At 39.5% G+C, this 23,286-nt stretch overlaps 1 long non-coding RNA gene across 4 annotated transcripts in view; it reads left to right on the top strand.

Annotated features, from left to right (window-relative positions):
• LOC141795336 (uncharacterized) overlaps positions 1 to 23,286 on the top strand; it is a 273,641-nt gene that overhangs the window by 43,198 nt on the left and 207,157 nt on the right. For all 4 annotated transcript variants that reach the window (XR_012598585.1, XR_012598584.1, XR_012598586.1 and 1 more), the window contains exons 2-3: positions 2,451 to 2,570; positions 8,223 to 8,347. This is a non-coding gene — a long non-coding RNA (uncharacterized LOC141795336). The remainder of the gene's footprint in view (positions 1 to 2,450; positions 2,571 to 8,222; positions 8,348 to 23,286) is intronic.

Raw genomic sequence — 23,286 nt, 5'->3', positions numbered from 1 at the left:
TCATTCACAGCTAATTGGGATAATACACTGTACAGGAAGGGCTGAGTCATGCTTCTCAAAGTACCTACGTTTCCAGGAGGCAACATCACCTGGGAAGGCTCTGAGCCTTCTGTGCCACGCTGTCACTCACAATTCCACACCCTTCTCAGTCAAGACCATGCCCCATGCCAGAAAACAAAAGATCTAAAAGTGAAATTGTTTTTTTTTTTATGATTTATTTTCTTTTTTTTTTTTTTTTTAAATTTACAAAACTTAACGCCTTGATTTAGCTTTATACACCTGCAACTTGCCCACTAATACCACATGCAATTTTTCATGATTTGGCATCTTTGTAGATCAGGCCTGTGGTGTATAATCAGCTTTTTCCCATTGCTAACATGGATTTAAAGTAACAAACGTGGATGTTCAGATCTTCAAACCTCTGTACATCCATATGTTGTAGAAATCCCTGAATCTGTCCGTGAACTGATCAAAACCACAACAGCACAAGATCTTCACCACATCTCCATAGGACTTGCTAAAATGATGAGGTCATCACTTAAGGATCTTGAACACTTCAGTCTGACCCCAACTACCCAATCAGAAGGAAGGGGGTTCAAGGAGCAGCAAGCCTGAAAGAGACAGCGGCATTAACAAATTGTTTCAGACAGTGGCTGAAAGAAGGGAGAAAAATAGAGATTTCCTGAGCTGTAAAGCTACTTTACCTGTTCCAGAGGGACAAGATCCAGATAAAAAAGAACAATACCCCCTTTAAGTCACACAAGTCCTCACACACTTTTCATACTGTACATACACTAAAAATCATTCACTTTTCTAGAAGTCTGCTGAACTTTGATCATTTATAACTTCACTTTTATTCAAGTAGTTTTTGTTCATCTGAACAAACTCTTGGTCTGTAAAATTATTATTTTTCCATTTGTTGTGTCTCTTTTGTGGATTTCACTTTTACCTGTCCTGATGTCGTTTTCTAAGGAGCAACATTTTTTCTGAATGTGACTTCTGGTTGTTGCAATGCTTCAGAGCATTGTAAGTTTTTTTTATTAATAAAAGAAATTCCACTTAAATGTTAACGCTTAACTAACTTAATTCTAGACCTTTTGGACCCCTGAGATCTTCAATTTGTAACTTTTTTTCCCCCCCTTCAGCCCAATCCTGTCAGCCTGATAGCTTCAGAGCATCGTCTGACTCGTGGTATGAATGTGTCAGGATACCTGTGAGCCATTATCAATCTGCTCTGTACAATCACAAGAAAACACGACAACAAAGATGTACACACTTTACACAGATACAAAAGATGGAGAGTAGAAAAGACAGATTGTGCTAAAAGTAGATTTTTAATCAACCTTCATGTCAAGGTACCCGTTTTTCCCTCATTGTGCCACACTCACATGTGTTCTGTAAATATAAAAGCTCAAGTTGTAAAGAGCTGAAACAGGGAGGATGTAGACGTATGTAAGTCCTCAAAGCTCTCGACATCAGTCAGAGGAGTGTGCCACCCTTTGAACAGCACTTTGTTGTTTCCTTAATTAATTTCCTTTGTTTTGGCTCTCTGATATAAACTGCTGAACCAAACTCTGCTGTGCAGGTGTGTCAGTTATAACAAAATCTATGCCGTACACTTATATGTGAACATTGTGTGTGTGTATTTAACATATGTTCTCTTTCTCTATAACTCATTATTTATTTGTTATAACAATGGATAATGAAGTGTTGCTAGTATTCGTACATTGTGGTTTCTTGAAGCCAAAGTTGTACATAATATAGATGACGACAGGTTGGGGTGATGTATCTGTCTGTCAGGAGCCCAGGAGTCAGCCCTGGTCTTGCCTCAGCAGGTGGTTGAATGTTGGCTGTGGTTTGACTGCTGTGTTGGACCTGTTTTGTAGCTTTCGCTAGTTTTCAGTTTTGCTGAAATACACAAGTTGCGTCTGCTGTGCATCTTCGCTCCGTCACAGCAATGGATCAAATAGGTTGCCATTTACAATGGGGAAAATAAGTAATGAAAGTATTGAACGCGTCAACTTTTTTTCTCATTACATTTATTTCCAAAGCTGCAATTCAAACAAAATTTCTACCAGACATTGGTATTAACTCAAATAATCCACACATGAAAAGAAATCACAACGTTCAGGTCCATAAATAATAATTATGTGGAATTAAGTACACTGACTCACTTTTCAGTTTCTGAGATATTTCTCATACGGATAATGGATCGAGCAGGGTATTATTAATATATATATATATCTAAGTCAAATAAAAAGCTGACGATCAGCAGAGATCAAGTCGTAGAAAGCCCCCGAATTTTAGAAAGTGTCCCCTCAGTGTAGCAGCTCTTCTACTGAGGTTTATTCTGTGTTCTGTGACTTTTATTCTAGTAAGGTGTACGTCACCATGTGATATGGCCTTCCTCTACCTGATGACTAACTGGTCCTCTTCTTGTCTCTTCCCAGCGCTGCTCTCCTGTCCCCAGTGAGAGTGGAAATGGGACACAGGCTGGGCGGGACGCGAGGAGGACAGACGACAGCCAGGGTGGTACGCTGACTGGAGGAGTGCCAAAGCCTCTCAACCAGGTAGGGATCTGTGCCAGCTTTGCCTCCATCCCTCTCCCTGTGTCTCTGAGAGCCAGTGGCCGTCATGCTCGCTGACATTCAGAGTTTGTTACCCGCAGTAAAGATTCACTACTTTGTTTCCATTGCTTTGTAACCTCTCCAGCAGTGAATGGGATACCGAGGCACGCTGTGTGTCTCTGTCTTCATCTCCCAAGGCAAATTACCACAGCCTAACCAGCTCCTGAGCATCCATCCTGGTGGTTAAAAATGCCTTACCTGGATCCTCTTCAACGCAGTCTGTAACTTCCTGAGTTTTGTACGTTTGTGTGTGCAAGTGCTGGTTCAGTCCAAGAATTGGGCGACCCTTATTGGTTAAAAATGAAAAAGTCAAAAACATTAAAACAAAGCATGTCCTTTACCAGATACACCATCATCTGCCTAACTTTAAAAACAGCCTCTGTGGTGATTACATGGTGAGCTCTTGTAATGCAGATATCCTCTATGTGTCACTCTCTTGGGAGTGCTTTGGTCGTACTTCTCATGGTTAAATCTCTGATCGCTCTCCGCTCTGTCAAATCACCTTATCTGATAGGTTTCAGGTTAAATCAGCCTGTTAGCTCACAGTGGCTTTTCCCCGTTGCGTTCTGTCTGCGTCTTGGCTCCAGCAAGTTGATCCAGATTCAGATTCAGCCGCTTTTATTTATCCCAAAGGTCAGTCGAGTTTTAGCAGTCTACCTAGACCAAACATATGTTGACTAGCCACAGGCAAAAGTATGCAAGAGACAATAAACAACCAATCAACAGTCAGTACATTGATTGGAAGTGTGTAAGTTGAAGCAAAAAGTCACTACTGTCAAGGTTTATCATGAAAGACTTAGGGCCATCTCAATTCTACCCCTTAACCCCTCGGATTTGTGCATGCACTTGTAGTGAAGGAGTATCCCAATTCTCCATAAATCGAGGGGCTACACAGCCCAAAGACAAAACCCTTGGTAGTCTGATAACACTCTACTCTCCTGGATGGTATGCAGACAGATGCTCTGCCCCCTCCCATCCTGCACCCTCTTCCTGTGAACGTGTTTGGATCAGAACTCCTCCAGATCATCTCAGCGGCAATAGCCGTGGCCTTGTCATGATCAGACGGACGACACATTGTTGAGTCTGGGCGGGGATGAAGTCCATGGGCTTACACATACACACATGAAGACACATGGCAAACACACAACCTTGAACTTAACGCCTTCTTTGGCTCCGTTACAGTTCAGCTATGGAGGGTTGATGCGCATGTGCCTGAGTAAGGCTGCATGCGCCCCCCCTTAATGGCTGATCAGTGACATTCGTGCAAGTTGTTAACATGTATTTATATGCTGAGGTGTTTTTTTTTTCTCTATCTCAAACTACGCCCCCTGTTGGGAATAGTCTGGAATTGATGTCCCCCCCTCTTCTCGCAATGTTGTTTTTTCATATCTTTTGCATACCAGTGCTGGGTAGCTGGCGTGCTCCCAGGTTCATCCCATTTCTATGTTTCCCCATGTTTGTTTTCTTATGTCTTGAAAGCAGGGGTGAAAAGTAACAAATTACATGTACTCAGGTTACTGTAATTGAGTACTTTTTATGAGTAATTTGTAATTTTCTAAGTAGTTTTTGAAACTTTTACTTTTATTCAAGTACATTTTGACCCAAGTATTTTACTTCGCTACATTTGAACCCCCTATCGTTACTGAGTACAATATTGATAGTGAAAAAAATTAAATGCAAACGGAAAACCCCTGTGTCTCCGAAGTGAAAGTCAATTGCATTACCTTAAGTTTCTTTATTGTAATTGTAGTGTTGTCAGTTGGACAATATGACCAAAAATAGTTTGCATTTTACAGTACAGGTTGTGACTGTCCTTGTATTGGAAGAAAGTAAGAGGATCATTTTACTGAGCTCAGCTGAGCTTTTACAAGTGTGAATGTGTACATTAATATGCCTTAAAGTTGATTAAAACAACTTGTGCTGGATTTGATTCATGGCTCCTCCTTTTTTTTTTTTTTTTTTTTTTTTTGCATCAAATAACTGAAAGTAACTAAGTAACTTTTACTCAAATTCCATTTTAAATTATGTACTTTTGTACTTTTACTCGAGTAAATTCATAGATGGGTAACTTTACTTTTACTTTGAGTAGGATTTAAGTAAAGTAAAGACACTTTTACTCAATTACAACTTTTCAGTACTTTTTCCACCTCTGCTTGAAAGGGATGTAACTGAAGGGAAATTTCCCCTCGGGGAACAATAAAGTCTTGAAACCAAGGGGTTTGACAAATTTCCCATGAATTTGATATTTTTTCAACAAATACCATAGAGATTACAATATTTTTTAACATACTACTTCATGTTAATATTAGCCATGTTTTGAATTGTTGTTGTATTTTGAAATTGCATGATCTAGCTAATGCTGCTATAGCTACAGCAACAGCTAATAATAGCTACACCGATGTCAGACCTAGGTGACGGGTTTGCAGCAGAAGGACTTCACTTCAGTGTGCTGCATTTCATGAGTGATTGGACAGATAAGCCGGATTCAGACGCTGCATAAGCTACATTAGCTAACGTTATGGTATTCAGAAGCTACATAATACAGCTTCTGAATACCATAACATTAGCCAAACATTTGCTTTTCATGGCTTAGCTGTCTCATTACTCATGTGATGCGGCGCATTGTGGCGGTGTCTGTTTGCTGTTTGTTTTTCACCTTAATCTGACATTGCTCTATCATCACTTTGTTAACGTGTTTAATTTGGTAGTGAATAAACAGTCGCCCTGCGTACGACAGCCAGTGTCAGGGTGATGATGTAGCAGGGATTGAGTGGTGTCTTGTTTCTAAGAGATGTTTTTTTACCCTTTCCCCTTGGCTCCTAAAACAGAGGGCCAAGAGGATGGGGGAGATGAGCAGTAAAGTGAACTCACAGGACATAATGTGGTCACGTTGAGAAATTATTCCTCATGCTTTTTAGACCACCCTCCTCTTCCATAGCAAACCCAAGTCTCTTTGCTGAACTCAGATTATTTTGGTGCAGACCTTAACAATACCATCAAGGCTGCTCTTATCTTTTATAGACAAACCAGCAAACCAGCAAATAAAGGGGGAAGTTAAAATATTTTTAATAAAAGACTGGTTAAAACATTTTTTTTTTTTTTTTAAAACATCAGTTTAACTTTAAAAATAAAATTAACTGTGTTTTTAGGCTCGACTTCATAGACGGTAAACCCTGTGAAATTACCCAGCATTCAGTGCAGTGACTGTTGGTTAATGCTCATTTGTTCAAAGCTTGGGCTCTCCTACCCCCACTGAATTTACAGGGCTGACATTCTTAATTTCATCCGCTCTGGGCTTGGTTTGTCGATGCCTTCTCAGTTTGTGTTAAAGAGAAAAAAAAAAGTCTGATAGAGATGTGCTGTAGTTGGATGTGTGGTCACTCAAAGGGCCATGTGATGCCTCTCTTTGGTTTCTGTTTATAGAGTCTTTGAGCAGCGTTAGCTTGTTTTCATAAAGTGCTCTCAGTGTATCTGACTATCACTTAATGTTACTGCCCACATGGTGTCTTCTGTGTGCCCAGACTGCCAAAGGACAGTGGCTGTAACTGGCTCTGAGACAGATTGAGAACATCAGGTGTTTTATTTCAACCAGTGTCAGCCTGTTAAACATGACTGCTCAGCCAAACCGCCCCCCGGCTACACTCTCTAATGTTTATATGTCCGACCGTGAGCCAAACGCAACCCCTCCACTCACGGGTCAAAAGCTATGATCTCAGAGTGAGCACGAGCCAGAGACGGAGCGGGCCTGCCAACTGCTGCGAGCCTGTGGCCAGACGGCGAGTACACAGAGGTCAGGAGCAGCCAAGTGGTGTCCAGTGAGGGATCCCTTGGTTCAGTGTTGGCCAAACAACGCCCCCAGGCTGGCTGGACTGACTCAACATGACTGCTGTGTGGAGAGAGTGAGACAGGCCCCTGTGGGTTTGGTTGGCTGTTTAATGGACAGACTGAATCACAGGAGACTTTATGCTGGATTCGATCCTTCCCTGAACACTCTGGCTGTTAACATCTGGTTTTCCTGACATTTTAACCTGGTTTTTGGTTCTAAACTTCTTATGGTATCTCCAAAAGCGTTCAGTTTGATAACCCCTGTGGACAAAATAGCTGAAAGGGTGTCATTTCAAATCCAAGTGGCAACCTATGGCCTATGAATAAAAAGCTCAGGGGAAGTATTACAAACTGCAGTTCCTGGAGTGTCCACTGTCACTTGAGGCTAGCTGCAGAAACACCAGGATCCACGTACAAACACATTCAAAAAGTCTACCTTCAGCGTTTTCAGATGAATGGTTGTTGTGTAAACAGGGTCTGAGTCATATAGACAGACTCTTATGTACAGATCTGTGATTTTCTCTGAACAGTCTGAGACTAACAGCTGTTTTAAACATCACAGTGCAGCTAGCTCCAGTGTTAGGGAATTCATTGTTATTAGTAAGGAAGATCATTTAAATAGAATAGAATCGGTTGTACCCAGGGCTTGACATTAACACCTGCCAACCCGCCAAATGCGGGTGAATTCCAGCTGATACAGTCACTCCTACCAGCCACTTTGGGGGGTTGAATTATTTAATTGTAGTTTTCTGAAACGGCACCTGAAGGACAAAATCCATTGCAATATGAGACTACGGCACTACAACTCCCATGAGCACTGCCTGCACACAGTGTTTGCTCGTTGGACGCGCTCATCTCGAGCCTCCGTCTTGGACAGCCTGACAGCTCCCGGTGTTTAGCGCCTGATAACGTGATTTAAAACTTCACTCACGTCTTTTTGGCTCTCTACGTGGACAGATTTCGGGATTTGAGTCATAAACTCCTGTAACTTTTTAAAAGCGAGGACATTTATCGGATGGTAAATAAATGAAACTTATGGTCCAGTGTGACTTATCTGCTGTTTTCATCTTCATGACGCATTTTTTCTTTCGATTAATACAACTTAAAAAAATGTATAATTATACTACGAAGTGACATAGTCCAGAAAGTATGGTACTTAGTTTATTACTGAAAAATTACTGTTGTAAATAAATATCTAAGCAGACATTTTTTCTTGCTAGTTTTTCAGTTTAGTTTTTATCTTTTCAACTAACCTTCAAGCACAACAACTTTCATTCAATGCAAAAATAAACTTCTCCTTTAATTACTTTGTCTTAATTGTCTGCATATTTTCATATTAAAGGAGCACAACCGTTTTAGAACTGAATACCTGATAATGGGGTAAAACATTTATGTAGTCTTGATTTAAGTGTAAACAGAGGTGATTTAAACTTAAAAAGGTTGAAAATCTAGTTCAAGTAAACTTTAGCATGTTTTTGTCTGCTTTCATCATATTAAACACAATTATCCAACAACAAAATTGTGGCTAGTTAAAATGCTGAATGGCTAGTAACTCTGGAAAACCACAAGCCACAGTGGCTGGTGAGCAAAAATTTTAATGTCAAGCCCTGGTTGTACCTAAAATGATTGTGTAATGGATCATTTTAATGAATATTAGAAACACTGAATCACAGAGATACCAGATGTGCAGCAGAGCAGTTTATGGAGCATTTAACCCTTTGTTCTCTGTGGAAATTTGACTGTGTCTTTCTGCATCATTTGGTTTTTCAGGTGTAAACACCTTGTCACCCAGCTTCTGACAGATACTGAGGCAGACAAACATTGAGTGGATGAAACAGTGTGGACCCCCTCCTCTTTGGCACAGTCCTGCTTGGTACCAGTCCAGAGTCCTTGAGGTAAGATGGCACAGGTCTGAGCTTGGCATGCTGTCAGTGCAGTGGCTAGTGTCAATACTAGCCTTTGCACACAGTACAGGTGCCACTGGGCCAAACAAACACACACACATGTACTGTCACACAGCGCTGGATAGCCAAGCTGTGTTTACTGCCAAGTCCACTTACAGGCCATGGGAGGATAAACACACACTTCGGCCAAATACACACACACGGGGCCAAAACCAACCTCGGCCACTCTGTGGCCAAAGGCATTTGCAGCACAGCCCCACTCAGCAGGGAATCCCAGCACTTGGCTCTCCATCTCTCGGGGAAATTCCATCTAAGAGAGAAGAGAGGGAGGAGGGGGGGATGAGTGTGCTTAGAAAAACTGGACAATCAAATATTACACAGTGTTTAACACTTCATTTTCAATCCCCGCCGATTCCATTCTGCGCCAGTATTAATTGCCGCTGTGCTACCTGCCACCAGTGGTCCTTTATGAAATGACTTCTGAATTGAAGCATATGGACAAGGAGCCGCGACGGGAGTGGGAATGACTTGAGGAAGGGTCCCATTAAATAAGAGCCGGCTAATTACTTTGTCCTCCCTTTTGTCCTGCGCTATCCAGGCCCTCGCTGCCGTTCATATATCTTACTGTAATGAGTAAAGCCAGGGCCCGGCACCTGCGCTCGGTAATTAAACATATAAATTCTCCCCACACGGAAATATGTGTACTCACCAGGATTGATTTATAAGGCTCTCTAAATTGCACTGTTGAGCTTATTTTCATTGGCTGTTTTTTCAGAGGGACTGTGGAGGGGAGACTCGTCCATCAGCTGGGCCCTGAAAGAGCTCGATCTTTTAAAGCACTTGTCTCCTGAGTCAAGTTTCCTTCTTTCCATTGTTGCTGTTTGTGCTGCGGGTGACGGTGGTCACGGGGACTCCCAGTAAGGCCTTTTGGAGTCTGAAATGAGCTGTTGCACTTTCGCAGCCAAGAACCTCAATGAAAAATGTCCTCATAAATGCATACCATGATGGAATGGAGGTCCAAGTGAAACAGGTCTGTGACTCATTTATAGTACTCACTGCTCATAACTCACACACACTGTACGCTCAGGAACACAGAGAGCAGGGAGCAGCTTTTTACACCGAAGGCTGCTCAAGCCCTCAGCTCCAGTTTCTTGTTCTTGGTGTGAAAGGTCTGGTTTTCCGTCCTTCATACCAAGATCTATGTTTTTCTGTGAGATATACGTCACTGTCATTGTGCTCAGTATTTAGAGAGTGGTGGTGGAGATTATAGTTTTGTTTGATCGGTTATCTTCGAAGGTTCTGCTTTGGGTCTAAATTTTTTTTGGAGGTCATGGTCTGATCTGAGGATGAGCAGCACTTTTGCTCAGGCTTGTTTTTGTCTTAGACAAGGAACTTTACATCAGGCCTGGTCAAGACCATTATGGAGGAAATATGAAGATTTCAATTAAAGGGAACTTTTGTCTGATTTTTTCTTAGTTGGAATTTCATCTTTTAGGGACTCTGTCATTGGATAATTCAGCCGCAGGAACTAGGTTCCACTTTTAGTTCTAGGCAGGGGCGTAGCTACAATTAGGCAAACACAGGCTGTTGCCTGGGGCCCCAAAATTCCCAGGGGCCCCCAAAGCATCTCTTAAAAACTGATTTATGAAGTTCTCTTCAATTGAAAGCATTTCTTTTTTTCTAAATCTTACGTCACATGCTCCAAAATACATCAAAAGGCTTAATCTTTAATGATGGTTTTGGGTACTCCCCCTCCCTCCTTATTCAATGGGCTATTCCATGTTACAACACATCTGAAAATTTGATTCAGGAAGAAAGTGGTAAAAAACACTTTTTCCCCATTTTTTCTTATTTTCAACCAAGTTGGAAATAAAAACAATGTCGCTCTTTACTTTATCTAGCCCAGGAAACAGGATAATTTTCTTAAAATCAAACTTTTTGAGTTGGTGATAAACATTATTGTACAAAATCTCTTCTTTGGATACATAACTCACTGGACAGGGGGTCAAATAAAAATACATTAACTTTAAAATAATAGTAACAAAAAGTATGGTAACTGTAAATATCACCTCTTTCAGTAGATTTTTTTTTCCAGTTTTATGTTGTGCTTGATGTTTACATATTTTTTCTTTACTAAATAATTTTTTTTCAATATTTACCTATTGTAATGTTTTTCACTTCATACTTTCTTGTTTGTTACTGTTACTCTGTAAATTCCCCACTGTGGGACAAATAAGCTGACAATTGACCATAAAAAGATTTCAAATCCAGGACAAAGTGGACTAAATTATGGATTCATTTTTTTCAAAATCAAACTAAAGTACAGAACTTGAGGAAATGCATTTAGTTGTGTTAAGTTACCATGTACAAGATTAGCACTGTCTCATGCCTTGATTCTCAGAAAGAGACAGTGGACCCAGGGAAGGCCAGTCTAGCTCTGAGGAAGATGAGTTACAAGGACATGGAGGGCCCCATTGACTGGGTTTGCCTTGGGCCCCCAAACGACTAAATACGCCCCTGGTTCTGGGGTACTAAATTTACCCCTGAAAATGGCTCCATCCCTGGGGGTGGTACTGTACAGGGACAGAGCCTGCAAGCTGAACATCTGTGATTGGTGGAGCATCCACAGTCTTTTTTATTTTCCCTTCCTCCCTCGACAAAAAGGATGTGGTCACACTGGCAAACCATACTGTGCATGAGCACACTTTAATTCTAATGCACTGTTGTTTTGGCCAGTGCGACCGCAAGTGTAATGCAGTGGCAGGGGCCATGTTTGATCCATGGTGCATGATCGCTGCGACCACTCCTCTTGACAGTCATTTTAAACAGTAGCAGGGTGTTAGAGGGCTGTGTGGGACCAGAACAACTTAACATGGGCAAAAAGTCTAAAGTTGTAGCAGTGCTCTCTGTGTCTCATTGTGCTGACTCTGATGAGATTGCGCTTCATGTAAACAGATGCTTCACAATGGTGTGGGCGGGCCATGCGCCCATATGATACCAGCTAAAGTTGGATTCGCCCTGTGGGGGGGCAGTCCTGCTTGTGTATGGCACAGTTTGGATGACCAGTGTAACTGTGCCCTTAGGTGACCCCCAGCTGTGATGGACTTGGTAGAGCCTGATAGTGTCAATGTGTCTCTGTCAGCTCCGAGAGTTCCAGTTTAAAGAGCGACCCTGTAAACTGGAGACCTTTAGCTGAACGCCCCTGTTCATAACATAAATGTCGGTCTGAACATGTTCTTGTCTTTTGTATTGAGCTGTAAACATATTATGTCAGTAAAAATAGCCTGGTCTTTTGCTCTGAGTCTCATGTAGACAACTGTCTCATCGACTTCATCTTTGAACTCTAGAGGTCGAGGAGGGAGGGGAGCCAGAGCATGAGTGTTCAATGATCTCTGAGCAAAAAGTGTTGTAAATGACATCAGAGGTGATGAATGAGGAAATGTTGGAGAAGTCATGTGAAGTGAAGTCCAGGTGTAACCAAAGAGGGTCAGCTCATGGCCTCTCCTCCTCCTCCTCCTCCTCCTCCTCCTCTGCTGCTGGTCTCTTCCTCCCGTCCTCCTGTGCAGGCTCTGTGAAGCAGCGTATGAAACCATTCGAGGCTCATTCTCCTCCATGGCTGATGGACTTCCATTAGCCGAGTGGAGAATGTTTCCCAGCTGGGAGTCTCAGTCTGAATGTGCTGTGTTAAAACCTAATGAATGTCATAATTAACTGGATATACTTTACATTTCAAATGGGATCTGCTGTTATGACACGTCTACCTTTTAACCCTTTATTCCCCATCATCCTGTCCCCTTCTCTGGATTGGTTTTGAGGATGACATTTCTTTATTTGCTGTACATTATTCCCTCCCTCTCTGTTTCTTGTTCACTTTCTTTCTTTTTTTTCAGGTTATGGCCGAGGCCTGCAGCTTTCACAGCATTCTGACACTTTTGTTAATAAATCATTGGGAAGTTAATGAAAATGGCATTCAGGCATATCCAAAATGATTGTGTTCTTTGTCATGCTAATAAAGTGAAAGATGTTCGTCCAATGGGTGAATGCCTGCACATTACCGCCAACTTCTGATTATGTGCGTGCCTGTTGCACCTCCTTCTCCCTCCCTCGCCCTCTCCTTGTTTCCTCTCAGCCTCTCCTTCTCACAGACGAATGTTTTAGCATATTTATCTCATAGGTTATCAACATGAATCCAATAGGTTCCTCCAAGCAGACATTTGTGTCGCTCTAAGTTGCTCAGAGGGAAATAAAAGGAGATGGTCGCCTTGACTTGTTTTTGACCTCTACTGTTTTATTCTCCTTCACACCTCCTCTCCTTCGCTGCCTCCTCCTTCCAGCTTTGTGTCTGGGGCTTTACGTACTGGAGAACAAAACTTAGTTTACCTCCAAACTCAGAAAATGAGAGGTAGGCCAAGGTGGCTGTGTTCTCATTGGACCAGTTCTGATTTTAATAAGACACAAAACAAAAACATTACAATCAGAAAAAGAGAAACTGTGGATGGAAAACTGCAAAATCGTTTAACCTGCTATAAAGTATATTTCTTGATTTTTAAGATTAAATGCAGTAAAGTATAATGCCAAAATCATAATCTTAATTTGTCCTCTATTATAATTTAAGCATCAGTTCACCACCACTATTCATGCAGTATCACTACAACCTGGGGACCTCTGATAGTTTGTAATGATAGTGGAGGGTGTTTTTAACCCCCCGTGAATCGTTCATGTCTGTAAATTGTAGAAATTCCAGAGCAAATCACCAAACAGATATTGGGACACACAGAGGTCCTCTGATAGCTTAACTCAGTCTGAATGAGCATTTCAGTAATTTGGCTTGGTAATAATGTTTGTAAGAATGTCTCTGAGGTGAGACTAATGCCAGACGCTTCAAGCACCATTTGCACTGAAACAATGCCTGAAGACCTCTGACTAGGGCTGCATGATGTGGCCAAAATCCAATATCTTGATATTCGTAGGCTATATCTTGATACACAATATGTATTTCAGTATTCTGATTTCTTCTCTAGATCACTATATTAATGTAAAATCCAAACCTTTGATGCATAAAATGACATCAGTATAATGATTCAAGAAGACATTTCAGTTGGATTTTTAAAATCTGAATGCAAAAAGGGGAAAATCTTAATCAGTTTAGCAAACCTTTTATTTTAAACCAGACTTTATGTAGTTACATATTTTCAGTTCCAGACGATAATTCATTTAGATTTATTCAACTGGCTGATCATATATTATATTATATTATATTATATTATATTCAGGGTATATGCTAAAATCCTGAGGTTGATTTCAATACCTTTTTAAGACTTTTTCAAAAACCTTGAAAAAAGTTTTAAGACTTTATCGCAACTTCCAGTCGTTGTTGGCATCCACTTTTTAACAATTGTAGTTTACATTTTTACCGAAATGATATAAGCTAAGGAGGAATAAAGCTTGAAAGAACAAATGAAACTAAAAGCAGGTTTATCGACACTCCCACAACAAGAAACAGCAGTTATTCGAGGCCAACTTGCTGAAGAAAATGAGAAATTATTTAATCATTTTTAAAATTTAGGACGTGCCAGAGATTGTATGGTTTGCTTTAATGTTGTATCTAATTTCTCTTTATGAAACTAGAAATGACGTTAATTTATAGCTGGTGTTTATACTGCTCACAATCCTTATTGTTGTATTTTATTGTTACTAGAGTCTTTCTGTATTTTTTTTTGTTCTATTCTTTTTTATTTTTGTATTTTTCTACTGACTCCATCGATTTCTGCTGTTAACACAACAATTTTCCAGTTTGGGATCAATAAAGTAACTCTATTCTTTTCTATTCTATTCTATTTTAAAACTTTATTGGCTGAATGTTTAACGCCCCCATCGGGACAGTTGCAAGGAGGAAAATAAATATTCATGGATATTTTTTGGGTCAAAGCTTGAATACCTATGAAACTTAATACCTCATAAAACAACAATTAAGACTTTTTAAGGCCCTTAATTTTCCCAAAATTCATTTATCAACTTGTAATACTTTTTAAGACCCAGGGGACAGCCTGATATTATATTATATTATAGTATATTTTATTACATTATATTATATTTTCTTACATTATACTTTCAAAATATCATGAACCAAAGTTGGAGATAACATTACTTTTATTTCCATAAAGCAGCTACCTGGATAATGTTGGTCATGCTGAAAGGACTCTAGTGACTTCAGTCTTTGAGCCTGGGGTCTGGTTGAATTTTACTGGGTTTGGGTTTGTCTTTTGATAATATCCCACCTAGCAGTATTTTGGTATTCAGCTGTAAATAGCATCAAACTCATCTGCCGTCATGTTTCGAGCAGTGCTCAGTTGAGTGCCGTGACTGAACGGCACTCAGAGAGGGTGGGGCGGGCAAGGTGTGCAGAAAACTGAAAATGAAACTCAAAAACATATCGCGTTTGTTTCTCATTGTGGAGAGTTGGGATCATACAGGCAGCAAAGCATCTTTCTTCTCTCCCCTCTAATACTAAAACACACATGCGCAGGAGAACTTTTCTGGGTGGGCGGGGGAGCGTGGTGCTCGCTGTGAGAGGAGCACCGGCTGAGCAGCAGAGAGTGAAACGAGCGAATCACCGGAGAGATTTACATTTTGACGTCTGAAAACATTTAGGCTGCTGTTTGTACTCAATGATTGCAATATTGTCATTTTATACATCTCACGTGCAAAAAGCCGCAATACATCAATATATATTCGATATATCCCCCAGTCCTACCTCTGACTATTTTTTATGGTGTGGTGCCTTCCCAAAGTTTGCATTTACACCAATTTACTGAAATTTCTAATTGAAAAAAACAAAGCAGTATGCGAGGGGCAGCATCACATTCTAAAGCAAGAGTGTCCAAACTTTTTGTCAGAGGGCCACGTTTGATTTGGTGAGAATGATCAAGGGCCAGCAGCTCTTACTGACACACATATTAACCATGAAAGTTAGAAATGAACAGTGGTTTACACAGGGAGGAACAAAGGGGGTAGTTGCCCCCCCTCATGGTCCAATTGTTGAAAAAGGCGTGCAAAAATCCCCACTTTGGAGCCAAAATGTGCAGTAAAATCATGCTAACAAGCTGTCTATGGAAGTAAACTTAGATAAAAAAGACCTCTTGGGGGCCAAAACACAAAAGAGAGAGTTCTTGTGGTAGCCAAAATGCTTAGTGAACAAACGCACGCTTAAGTGCTCTTTTGGGAGCCAGTTGTGTGTTAAAGTGTCCTCTTGGTAGGCAAAATGCACTTGTGCATGTGTTTTAAAGTGCCCTTTAAAACAAAAAGTGCATGTGTTTTAAAGTGCCCTTTAAAACACATGGAACTCAGTGCCCTCCTAAGTTGCGAGAACGTGCTGTATGTACCTTTTGTTTCTTCTCTTTTTGCCTCTGCCCTTCTAAAAGTCTACAGACACCACTGCCCTATTTGTAGACTTTTAGTGATTTCCCTAGAAACCAGTCCCTCAGTTGCTCAAACCTCCTTGTTCCATCATCACAGACTGACAAAATCTAAGCTCACGTGTCCCTCAGGTGTCCCTTGATCCCAGATGATCAGTGGTCAGTTGTGTAAACATCAGCAAACTGTGCTTCTGAACAAGGAACATGTTCTCCATCAGGGGGCAATATGGAGAACATTTGTAAGGATCTGGATTTGATCAAGATTGATTTTCAAATTCAGACTTTTTTGACTGCAGACATGTTTAAAACCAGGTATTTCTGATCCTGCATTCTTTTTTTCTGCTGCACATTTTATATCACGATAAATCCGTTCATTTAAAGATGTCGGCTGTAAAAGTTGGTGAGTTTCTGCAGAATATACAGAGCTTTAGCTTTATACAAGCAGCCTATGCACAGTCCAGATGGAGCTTAGTGAGACTTCACTGGAAAGACTTTGGTTTGGTTTGTGACCTTGACAGAAAATGTAAATGTAAACATCATTTAGAACATGATTCATTTCAGTGACATCATAAATATTGCTTTTATTTCAAGATGAAAGCTGGGAGCTGAATGAAAATAGACCTTGGACCACGAACAATCCTCTCTCCTGACTTTGGTCATGCCTGATGAAGAGGTAAACCTCCATGACATACATCAAAATGTAAAAGAAACCAATACTGATTGCAAAGAAAAAAACAAAAAGGCTTTAGCCACAGGAAGAGAAAATAGTTTTGAATCGCTGTGTGGGGTGGGCACAATTATCAAAGGATTTAGAAATAATGCTGCAAAACCTTCAGGAAATGTTCATGAAAAACTCTTTCTCTCATGCCATCAGGAACTCCTGTATACATACTGTGTAAAACATGATCAATAGTCTCAAGGTGACACTAACCCAGAGTGAATCAGACTCAATTAAAAAAAAAAAAAATCAATTTTATATCCTAAATTTGATTTTACAAAAAAACACTATTCAAAAGTGAGCTTTTAAACTACACATTTTAAGACAATCTGTAAAAGTTAAGCTCCGTGACTTTATTTCCTCTTTGCTGGTAACTGTTTTCTTATAAAAGCCAAGAATGAGGTGATCACAAAAACTATACATATATTTATTAGTGGTAGGACTTGATTAAAAAAAAAAAATTGAATTAACTATGCCATTTGTAATTAATTAATCGTAATTAATTGCATTTTAATCACATCAATATTTAACATCTGAAGCAACACTTTTCAATTCAAACAGATTTTGGTAGAAGACTAAATCATTGAATATTCTCATACACAAGTTTAAACAGCAAAGTCCTGTTAATTTTGTTTTGTGGACACTACTTTCAAGTACATTCATCAGCCGTTAAGTGGTAAATAGTGCTGTCAGGAGATCAAAAAAATAATCTAAATAATTACAGGATTCGTAATTAATTGATCTAATTAATCACATTTTAATCTTCTATCTTCTTAAGGTCCCCACATAAAGAATTTGAATTCTGGGGCATTACAAAATTATAGTGCGCGACTAATCAAATGAATACACGAAAAAGAGAAGATTTGTAAATCCTTTTTTTTTTCAGCTGGTCAATATTAATTAAAATGTCCGTGTTCCCTGCCATTGATATTGGATTACTGTTTACTGCGTCTATACAGGTAAAATATTTTTTTCAGTGGAGGGAGGCGGGGTCTGGTGGAGCTTGTCAATCAAAATCCTGCAAGTAAACTACTGTGGGTGACAGCGGTGTGCTCTTTGGATGAGAGCTCAGCATGGATATGAGGAGAAATGTGAGATGACAGAGACACAGAGAGACGCTGCGAGTCAGAAAAGTTCAGGCAGCTCACGCTCCAACTGAGGATGTGTTGCTGTAGCTCAGAGAGAAAGAGCGGCGCCATCGTGAGAAAAGACGACAGTGATCATGGAGAGGATCAAAGGATGGAGTGCCCGAGATGAACACGATCAAAAAAGTTTGAAATTTCTATTTTTTGGACCAAAAACAGGAAGAGAGACATAAAAGAAGAGAGTTCACTCTTCTTAAGTAACTTTGGTGTTTACATGGTCATAGAAAACATTATTATTTGGGTCTTAAAAGATCGTTCAAGATGCTCTGAAAAAAAAAAATATAAATATATATATTTATCACCATTGTTTTTTCTGTTATTTAAATTACAGATTTAAAAGCACAATGGCCAAAGCCAAGAGCAGACCTGTCTCTGCCTCCTCCTGAGGGGTTTAAAGGCCTCAGACCTTCAGGTTAGGAATCAGTGTCACAGAAGAGCCAGAGCTGAAAGGTTTGCACTGTGAATGTCAGTGAAAAGAAATAGTTATGACAAAAAAAAAAAGAATAGGTATAAAATATACGTCCTTAAATAAGATATTGTTAAAATGTATGTTTGCCCATGTGTGTTTTAAAATACAGAGCTACCTCCATCTTCAGGGACATTTACCTTTCATCACATCTCTCCATCTCCATGTTCACTTCATCTCTATCCCCTCTCTGCCTTCTGTTCAGGTCTGAAGCTTCAGGTACATGGCTCTGGGTTTTTTTTTATTCTTTTTCTTTTTTTTTTTTTTATCATGGAGCCTGAATGTGAAAAAGGAAATGGAATTTTTGATAGGGATGGGCTCCCATAATCAAGCCCAAATCTCCATCATTATCCTTTATCAGCCGATCCCTTTTTAAAAAGCACTGGGAGTTACCGGTGTTTTACATGAATTTTGGGGCTCAGCGGTGCGACTGGGAGCCGAATACATTTGTCAGGTCGAGCCTCTCTTACAAATGCACTGCATGCAGTCCCCGTCTCTTTCACACATACATAAAACCTCCAGTAATGGCCAAATCCCAAATGAAGGGGGGTGGGCTGAATAAGTGTAACTCTGTGTGTGTGTGTGTGTGTGTGTGTGTGTGTGTGTGTGTGTGTGTGTGTGTGTGTGTGTGTGTGTGTGTGTGTGTGTTCTCTGTGCATGCTTTATAGAAGTGTAGAAACACAGGAAAGGTGTGTATTTAAATATAGATACATACAATTATCGATGCCAAGTTTTTTGACACCATTCTCCAACAACAGAGAAAACTGTAATATTTTCTACAGAATTAACCCTTTAATGAGCTGCTCTCTTCTGAATGAGGGCTTAATTTTGTGAACTGCCTGTGCTGTTGTTGATTTATCTCTTCTCTTGTTTAGACAAAGTTATCTGTAAACATCTTACTTGTTCCTCTCGTGCTGATGTCATTTATTGTCGCCTTTAACATGCTTACATCAGTGAACCTCAGATCCAAATATTTTTCCGGTGTGTGACAAACTCAGATTTGTAATTGTGTACTGCTGTGTCGTGGAAATCAGGGATTAGAAGGTTCAAGTTTTGCATCACATGCGAGGGAGAAATCTCAAGTGGGACACATTTAGCTGCAGCGTGAACTGAGCCAGACGGAAGAATTTATTTCACAGTCTTTTGTGAACATCCTTGTTTCCTGGGATGTGTGTGTTTGTGCGGACATGCTAGCTAAAGGGGACATCTGTTTGCCTGGAGGTGGGGGCAGACTCTCTGAGCATGTGTGTGTGTGCATGTGTGTGTGTTTGGAGGGGCCACAGGGGAGCGTGGATGCAGACACAAACACTCTGAAGCCCAAATGGCAGCACTGGCAGTTTGTTCTGGAGTCCACGTCTGAGCAGGTAGCTGCAGGTGAGGGCAGGAGGGCTCAGACACAACAACAACACTTCACTTAGGCCTAATTAGGAAGACGGCGGGGTCAGCGGCTGAGCAATATGTTGCACGTACGCCTTTGTGCCGACACACTGGATTACAAGATTCTTGTAGGGGCTGCGGCGCTGAGGTGCAGAAAGCAGACAAAAGGTGCAAACAGATGAAAACATTAATGTGATACATTGACGATCCACACTTAAAGCCTGGTGCTGTGTGATCTTAAAAGAGCCTGCAGGTTTCTCCATCAGAATCTTCTCTAACAGAAAAAGTGTCATTTCTATAATATTGTTTTAATTTCACTCTGTCGTGGCCCCAGTGTCCTATGAAAATGAAACCTAATGTTCACCTTAATTTAAAAAAGTGACAATCTCTGCGGTCTCTGACATACAGTTTGTATAAGCAAGGCTCTGCAGAAGGTTTGAAAGCAATACTAGATGATAATCATCCTGTAATGACCAGTAGTTCCTGAATGAGGGTCAGAACTCTTAAAGGGGTGGGAGCCTTGAAAAAATATAACCACTGAAAATTGGAGATTGTATTCATTAACATTGAATCATGTTTGAAATTTAAATAATAAGGAAAACAAAAACAAAAAAAACAGCTGTACAGGGTGTGCACATAGAAGAATGAGCTGTTCAGACTAAAATGACGTCACATGTTTGAACCAGGCTGTAAACATGTTCATTTCTTCGGTAAAGACACGGCTGAGAGTGTAAGTGTTCCTGCTGTTTCTGCAGCCAGCCTCAACTGGACACTCGATGAACTGCAGTTTTTAAAACGTACCACATCAGCAGAATTTATCCATGAGCCACAGTTCATGGTGTGTATCCACATAATGTATATTTTTTTATGGATGTAGTTTCTGTGAGGTCATGTTAATAGTGATGTTAATATTTTCTAAACCGCTAACGTATAAAAACAAGCATGTGTAGACAGAAAAATTAGCGATTCAGACTCAAACTTACTTTTCTTACCAGATGCAACTGATTCATTGATAAACAGCAAACCATTTCCTATAAAGAATGAAAGAAAAACTAAACTAAACTAAACTTAACTAAACTAAGAAAAAAAACAAACAAACAAACAACAACAACAACAACAACAACAACAACAACAACAACAAACTGGGTAACACTTTACTTTAGAGATCTGCAAATTTCCTTGCACTAAGGTAATAATAAGACAAAGGGTTTTTTCTTTTTATCCTTTAAAATTAGCCCCCAAATTTCATGAGAATTAGGTGAAATTTAGCACATAACTTCTGTCCAGATTCTGTTTTGCAGTGTGCCTGTACTTGCAGTGTATATAATCGTCAGGTATGGCCAATTTCCAACCCCACTCTTGGTGAATATCACATCTGAAGCCTTCAGTTGTATCATGTAAAACATTATAGGCTTAGTCATAAAGGTTTATCATTTTGCGTGTGATTTCAATTATTCATATCAACAAACTGGGTGCTAAAGTACTTGGTGAAATTTAAAAACAAATAGCTAAGTATCAACTTCTTATTGGGAAATTGAATTATTCACTTAATATTTCAAAGGTAATTATCAGAGGAAACAATGAAGCTAACTGATGTACTAAAGAACACCTGCTTCTCTGGAAATAGCAGAAACGTTTGTCCACTTCTAAAAACATTTTGTGGTGGGTTGTGATTTAATTTCAAATAATTCATTTGCTAATCATTGCCTTCTTACCTTGCAATTTGGAGTGAATTTCAAAGAAACTTGAAAATACAGTAACCTACCAATTGTGACTTGCAACAATCAACTTGGAGATTATTTTAAAGAAGTTTTGTGCTAATTTCAAAGATATAAAAAAAGTGTGATGAAATTTGCAGACCTATAAAGTAAAGTGTAACCAAAAACTGCAGTTCCTTGGGTGTCCACAAGAGGCTGGCTTCAAAAGTTCATCAGACCCCGTGTTAGAACATCTGAATTAAAAATGTTTACAGCCTAGATTCAAAATACAGTTTGGGGTATGTAGATGTGTATTTTTTTTTTTTTTTTTTTGGTGATACAAAGTATCATGCAGGCTCGTGACCAGGGGCATGGCTGATACAGCAGATGTGTTGTACAGGGCTAATCACCCACCTCGGATCCACCCTTTTGCTTATCAAAAGTGAGGTTGAGCAGGAATGTACAATATGGTGACCATCATCTATGGGCTTAAATATCCAGCAGATGATGCCACAGAAATCAGCCTCATGCTCTTTTCCAGGAGCCATTGAATCTACCTTACCTTCACAATAAAGACAGTGACAGTGCATGAAATTCTATCATAGATATATTATATATGATAACTTTCTGAACAAGTTTTTTTGAATTTCTGAAATTGTAGGACTACAAAAACTTGAGTTAACATAAATTGATAATGTCATTCAACTCATCATTTTTTGTTGTTAGATGATTTCTTGCCACATAAACATGTATATTAAGCCAGGGCATTGGCTTTTTTTTTCTTAAATAACTCCATCCACATAGAATTAAAATCAGTGTTTTCCTCCAGATTTGTCTTTTGAGCTTCTTTTCTAACAGCTACTGGGCACCTTTCAGTCACGTGAGCTGAGCTGAGCTGTGTTTCTGATTGGACAAATTTGTGATCCTAATTAAGTGCACAAAGTGCTTGACAGAAGAAAACAAAACAAAACAAACAAAGTAATAATAATCACAAGTGACCTGATAGACCCAAATAACCACACACATGAGTGTACAACTCTCCACCTCCAACCCACTGACACACACCTCTAGTGCACAAGGTGAACACAGTTAATTAAAATCCCTGCAGATGACCCGAGGAACTAAACCGCAGAGTTAGAAAATAATTCATCCCCTGTACAGTGTGTGCCAATAGAGAAATTAACGTTTCAGACCCAAGCTGTTTTTTAAACCAGGCTGTAAATATTGGGGCTGAGTATTGGCAAGAACCTCACTATACCATACACATCACGATATTTGCATCTCGATATGATAGAATCACAATATTGTGATATATTGCAATATTCTACACAACTATTTGATTGAAAAAACGTTTCTATTTTAATGTGTCTGAAATAATGAAAGTCAGATGCAGTGTTTCATACAAACACTAAACTTAAAAACATCAAGTGCATCAAGTGTGTCACCTAAACTACTGTGACATTAAACTAATGTTAAAAAAAATAATTGGGTCAAAGATGTGGTCAGTTGGTGAAACTGATAAATGTCACTTGGTGTAACCAATGCTACTCATAAAAAATCTAAAATTGCGGAAAACCTGACTATTATTATTATTATTTTATCAGTCTACTACACTGTAAAAATTGAAATTTAAATAATTTTAAAGTAAGTGATCCAAGAAAAGAGAGAAACACTGATGTTTAGGGCATCAAACCCACATAATTGAGTTTAGGATTAAACATTTTGGGATTATATTTATTGCACAGTTTGACAACATTCAGCGGTGTAGCTCGTTGGCGCCATCTACCGCAGTAGAGGTGCAGAAGACAAATGATCACGAATCAGGAATACTTTATTAATCCCAGGGGAAATTTTGTAATCATATGGTTATTATTTTGTGTATTATACTTCCAACTCACCTAAAACATGAGTTTTTATTTTGCTGTTTATTTTTATTTTGAAAATATTGATATTAAGAGTTGCAGTATTATCGCAGGTCAAAGTATCGCGATATATTGCCGTATCTTCTATATTTCACACCTCCAGTAAGTATGTTACTAATGCCATAAAAGCCTATTTTTTTTAAGTTCTAAGCGAACTGCAACTTTTAGCACTTCCACATAGGCTTCATTT

The sequence above is a fragment of the Halichoeres trimaculatus genome, unplaced genomic scaffold, assembly GCF_033239565.1.
Source record: "Halichoeres trimaculatus isolate MK-OKI-2021-1 unplaced genomic scaffold, fHalTri1.1 fHalTri1_scaffold_8, whole genome shotgun sequence".
Classification (NCBI taxonomy): domain Eukaryota; kingdom Metazoa; phylum Chordata; class Actinopteri; order Labriformes; family Labridae; genus Halichoeres; species Halichoeres trimaculatus.
Note: the sequence above shows the minus strand (reverse complement) of the source record. Positions and strands in the feature narration are given on the sequence as shown.